Below are 6,000 nucleotides of genomic sequence, written 5' to 3' on the forward strand. Positions count from 1 at the left end.
GAAGGAATAGTTAAGGAAAATCTCAAAGCATTTTATATGTTAAGAGCAAGGGCAATGTGTGCATGGAGCCAGAGGACAAGGTGAGGTTTCAAATGAATAGATCAATAATATATATTCATCATAGAAAAGGGCATCATAGAATCTGAATTGAGGGAGGGGATAGTGAAATTCCGGAACAAGCTGCCAGTGAAAAGGTGGTATTAAATAATTTAGGATTAAAAGGTGATAAATCCCCAGGGACTAATGAGATGTTTCCAAGGCTGATAATGGAAGGTGAGGAAGGAAATTGCTGGGGCTCTAACAGATGTTTAAATCCTCTCTGGCCACTGGCAAGATGCCAGATGATTAGAAGTGAGCAAAGTAGTACCTTTATTCAAGGGGGTAGCTGGGATAAACCAAGTAAGTATACAGACTTGGGAGTCTAAGAGCATTGGTAAAAAATTATGAGGGACAGGATTAATCTACACTTGAAAGCTAGGTATTTATCAAAGGTAGCATGGCTTTGGTCTTTTTTTTGGGAAAGATCCTGTCTAACCAATTTGAATTTTTCAGAGAAGTAACATAGTGTATAAGGTCTGCACAGGTGATGCAGTTAACATGATTTTCAGTAATACCTTGAAGAGATTCCACAATGCAAAAATAATCTAAAAGGTTACAGCCTTGAGGTCCAGAATAACTTGACAAATTGGATCCAAAATTGGCTTGGTAAGGGGAGGCAGAAGGTAGTGGTGAAGGGTTGTTTTTACAATGGGAAGCCTGCGACTATTGGTGTACTACAGGGCTTGGTGCTGGGAACCCTACTATTGTTTTTTATATATATATATATATATGATTTGAATATGGACGTTAGAGGGATAATTAGCAAGTCTACAGATGAGAAAAATGGTGGCATTGTTGATAGTGAGGATAATCTTTGGTTACAGAATAACAATGACAAGTTAGTAAGATGGGCAGAGCAATAGCCTAAGGAATGCAATCCTGACAAATGGAAGGTGATGTGCTTTGAAAGGATTAAAAAGGCTAGGACCTGCATATTTGAATGGAAGGGTCCTAGGGAGTATTGAGGAACAGAGGGACCTTGGTACACGTTCCAAGGATCTCTGAACATGGCAGTACAAGTCAATAAGATGGGGAAGAAGGCATATGGGATACTTGCCTTCACCAGCCAGGGCTTAGAATGTAATGGCAGAGAGATTACAGTACAGCTACATAAAAGTGGTTAGGCCACAGTTGGAGTACTGTGTGCATTTCTGGTCACTACATTATATTAAGGATATTTTGTACACTCTCCAATGCAACAGGAGATTCACCAAGATGTTGCCAAGGATGGAGCATTTCAGTTATGAGGAGAGACTGGATGGGTTTTCTTGGCAGGGAACGAAGCTGGAGGTCTAGTATATAAAATTGAGGAGCATAAGTATGGTAAGTAATACAAAACTTCCACCACCCTCCCACCCCCCCAAAGGAGAAGTACACCAAAATCAAAAGGCATAGGCTTAAAGTAAAGGGTAGGGGGCTTTAGTATAGTTATAATAGTTATGTACTGGATGGTCTTCAAGGATGAAGAGATTGTTTCTGTGCCCTATGACTCAAATTTGTGTCCCCACTCCACCGCACTCCCCAACCATATCTTGCAGCTTAAAGGAAGGAAAGGTACAAGGAGGTAATACTGGAGTAAGGAGCATCAGTGGCCTCAGTATTTTTTTCAGTATTTGTGAGCAGCAAACAGATCAGTAGCAGCCATCTAAAATGATCATGAGGCAAAGAGGTAAATGTGACAGTGAGCCTGGCTGCCAAAGCAGCCCAGACATGGATGCAAACCTGCCCCAATAGCACGAAGGTCACCAATCTCTGCAAGAGCCATCTTGGTAAACTCAGACTCCACAGACACCACTCTTCAGATGTTGAGACAGAAATGTGGGTACTGTAGATCCTAGGTGTCATAAGCCCTTCTATACTTACAATTATAGATTCCTGTGCATGCCTGTGACTCTTTAGAATGACATTCATCCATTTTCAATCCTTTAAGGTGCAGCAAAAGCAACGCCATTCAAAAATCCACCACATGTAGTTCAAGTGTTAAAATGGTTGTGAAAGTCTGTTGAAACCTCGGCGATGGTGAGAGAAGAATTTAAGAGTATTACACTCTGGGGGGGGAAAAATGCAATTTTTTTTAAAATCAAATAACAGGTTTGGAAGATGGTGCAAGAGTGTAACTGCAGTGCAATTTGCAGACAGCAGATACTGCAGCCATGGTGAATGGTAATGCTGGTGAACAGCAATGCTAATCACACTGATCCTTCATCCTTGATGGTGTCAAGCTTTGAGCATCAGAAGTGAACATAGCATTCCACCAGTCTGACTTGTGCCTTGCAGATAATTGGAAAATTCTGGGCTTTCAAGAGGTGAGCAACACACTGCAAGACGACCAGCCTCTGATCTGCTCCTGTAGCCACAGTATTTATGTAGCTGATCCATTTAAATTTCTGGTAATACACAGAATAATTGCTTGTCAGCAATTGTAGTGTAGAATGTCAAGAGTATGCAATTAATCTCTTCGAGAAGCTCACTACTTCCCACGTGATGCAAAAAATATTCAAAAACATTGTATAGGTCTTGCCTAATGCAGACATAGGCTACCACACCAATGCAGCACCTCCCAAACCTCATTATGTGAATGATCTGAAGAGTGGTGCTATTATTAGCAAATATCTCCACTTCTGAACTTATAATGGAAGGAAGGTCACTGATGAAGCTACTATCCAAGGAACTCCTGTGGCAATGTCCTGGGTTGGGATGACTGACCTCTAACAACCACAAATATCTACCTTTGTTAAAAAAAAAAGCAAATCCAGCCAGAGGCAAGTTTTCCCTCAGTTCCCATTCTCTTCAGTTTGACAAGGGCTCAATGCCATATTCAGTCAAATGCTGTCTTGAGGTCAAGTGTCATCTCACCAGGAATAATGAGGCATGAAACCAAATGCTCCTGGCAAAACCAAAAAGAACACTGGTGAGCAGGATATTGATTATTCATTACTCCATTAATGAATGAAGTGCATTCTCAGGTAGTTTCATGGTCACCATTATGAGACTTGAACCAAAGTCCTACCAAAGGTCACAGGTCCAGACTTCCAAATTCAAGTCCAATAATGTAGCCACTACATCACTGTCCCTTCTCAAGAAGCTTACTAACCTCTAAACAATAAAGAGATATTTCTACCCAAGAGGAATACCAATGGTTTCAAGTATTAGATGATCTCTAATATACCTAATAAGAAATTTATGTGAATACTTCTTTTATACAGTAAATGGAACCCATTAGTACAAAACGTAATACAAGCCTATTGGTCAGAGGAATTTCAGGGAAATGTAAATTTAAGAGTTAGAGGGCAAGAGAAAAGTCATATAGAACACAAGCAACAGCATAGGCCAGTAGGGTCAGTTTGTGTACAGGTCCATGTTTAAATATTTGTAAAATGAAACACAAGCAGTCTAGATGTTAAAAACTCAGCCATTGGCTAATATCTGGATCCTCATCCCAGCTATATGTAGAATTACTTCCAGGACATCCTAGAAAAGTTAACTACTGTGCTGACAATAGTCAAGTGAGAATGCAAATTACATATGATATTGCATATTGTTTGTGATGTTTACAAACTGGCACCATAATATTAACCATGACCAGCCAGTAAACAAAACCTGTCTTCTGACAGAGAAGAGCTGCATCCAAATATTCAAATCATGAAAAAGTACAATAGATACTACTGCAGTTTCCTTGCTGCAAACTCAAAAACACTTCTATACATTTTTCTAGTTTCAGAATTCCTTAGTCCAGTTTAAAAACACAACCACTTATCATATTAAAATATTATTTCTCACTTTTGAGCAGAGAAACCTTATTTCAAATACAAATGTTAAACTAAGTTTACAAAAATCAGAGAAAGCAATGAAGCAATTTAAAACATAACAGTAAATGTACTTGAAGGGATAAGCGAGATTTAAAACAAATCAGGAATTCCATGCACCACCTGAAATTTCCCACAGTGAAAAGTCACCAGTAACAGATGAAGAGTGGATTACAAGAATAAAACAGCAGATTGAGCATCCCCCACAAACCAAAATTGTAAGTATTTTCTAGAGGAGTGAGGGACGAGGGCATGGAAATAACCGATAACGTGAGGGCACATGTCTCATCTCCATCAGCTTATAAAGCTGCAATCGAACTAATAAAACGAACAGGCTTTGCAAGGATTTTCCTTTGTACATTTCATTATTCCTTTTTAGCAAAATCGCCGCGGCCTGTAATACTCCTGAAGGCCCAAGCTAGCACTCATTGAACGAAGACTAAAATGTTGCCTTCATTCAAAACAAAATATAGGTTTTCATTTTTCATTTAAAAAAATAAAAAAGCATTACAACCCCTTAGGAAATGTTATGCGGCTTAGAGAAGAACGTGTGCGGTGGGGAAGGGGGGCAAGCTCTGGAAATAGCTAACACTTTTCCAACAGTACATCTAAGAAAATCTCATCAGTCAATGCTTTAAAGGGAGTTAAATCCATCACTGTATAGTTAATAAATATTTTTAACAACATATTATAAAATTAAGCTTGCCCACAAATGCACTTTCAGGAAATGCACTATTAATTCCGACTTTTTATTGAAAATAAATTAATAAAGGCCACGTTTAAGATTTGAATTACCCGATATAAAAAAGCTGCAACATCCAGTGCATGGGCGCACACAAAAGACTGTCAAAATGATAATCTGCAAATGAACTCCGCTACGCACCTGCCGATTTCTTGTCTCTTTTTTTAGGGGGGGAGGGGGTGGAGTACAGCAGTTGTGTTTTCCTTTCAGTGATTGTTGCCTGTGGTTTGGATCGTTCCTCTCAAGTCTCTCTCTCTCAGTGTGGCTGCTGGTGTCTATGGTGATGGAGAGAGGGAGGGTGGCGGCGGTGCTGCTGCTGCTGCTGCTGCTGACAATAATGATGCGAAGCTCACAGCTGCTGCCTGCCGCCGTCGCTCGGCAATCACAACCACCACCACAGGACAAGAAAGATGTCGCTGTCTAGGTTTTTTTTTAACCTCCTCAAACTCTTTCCCCCTCCTCCTTTTTTTTTAACCACACCGCCGCCGAATGCGAATTTGCAGCAATGCTGTCACTCCGCCTACCCCGTGAGGGTAGTGGAAGGAAGGAAGCAAAGAAAGCAACGCCCGCCCTCTCCTCTTTCCCTTCACCGGGCCCGCCGCTGCCAAATAGTGAGCCGGCCCCGCCTGCCAACCGCCCCGGCGACCAATCAGAGCGTCCTGCGCGCTCGCGGCTCGAGCCTCCGCCGCGAGCTCTCCCCTTCTCCCACCGCACTTCCAGCCAATCGCCGCCGTCCGCTGCTCCGCGCGAGGGTGGCGCGCGCTCGCCAGTCCGCGCCTGATGGGCGACGGCGGAAGGATAATGGTTTGTTCCCTGCCTAACGGCCCAAGGGCGCCCTGATGATGAAAGCTTTCCAAGGCTTTGAAAGGGGACAGATGGAGAAATCCTACACCAGTTGGACTGGGGATTAAGCGGGCATAATGCAAGATTAAAAAGGCAGGTTTTCAGGAGTGAAGTTGGGGGATGTAGGCAGAGAAAGTGGTGGGCATTGCAAACTCCCTTTCATCCTTGCATGAGTAAGATGTGATGGGCTCTACTGTAGTTAGAGTCATAGAGTACTACAACACAGAAACAGGCCCATTGGCCCATCTAGTCCATGCCGACCTGATCTTCTGCCTGGTCCTATCTACCTGCACCTGGACCATATCCCTCCAAACCTCCCCCCCCCCCCCCCCCCCATCCATGTACCTATCCAAACTGATGCAAACAATTGACTGTGATTCCACAAACTTCAGCTGTTTTAGTTGGCATCAAGAATAGGGGGAGAACACAAAATTATTGAAGGGAATTTTTTTTAAAAAACTGCAGATGCTGGAAATCTGAAGTAATAAATATAAATGTTGGAAAAACTCA

The 6,000-nt window shown here is 42.0% G+C and overlaps 1 protein-coding gene across 3 annotated transcripts in view; it reads right to left on the reverse strand.

The window, feature by feature from the left end:
• Positions 1-5,234, reverse strand: part of ctnna2 (catenin (cadherin-associated protein), alpha 2) — a 1,078,855-nt gene extending 1,073,621 nt beyond the window's left edge. For 2 of the 3 annotated variants that reach the window (XM_052033367.1, XM_052033351.1), the window contains exon 1: positions 4,789-5,234. The gene's annotated coding sequence lies outside the window, so the exon portion shown is untranslated. Of the gene's footprint in view, positions 1-4,700 lie in introns of all 3 variants that reach the window. The other variant, XM_052033359.1, reaches the window with a different exon arrangement.
• Positions 5,235-6,000: the final 766 nt, after the last annotated feature.

The sequence above is a fragment of the Pristis pectinata genome, chromosome 2 (genome assembly GCF_009764475.1).
Source record: "Pristis pectinata isolate sPriPec2 chromosome 2, sPriPec2.1.pri, whole genome shotgun sequence".
Lineage (NCBI taxonomy): Eukaryota > Metazoa > Chordata > Chondrichthyes > Rhinopristiformes > Pristidae > Pristis > Pristis pectinata.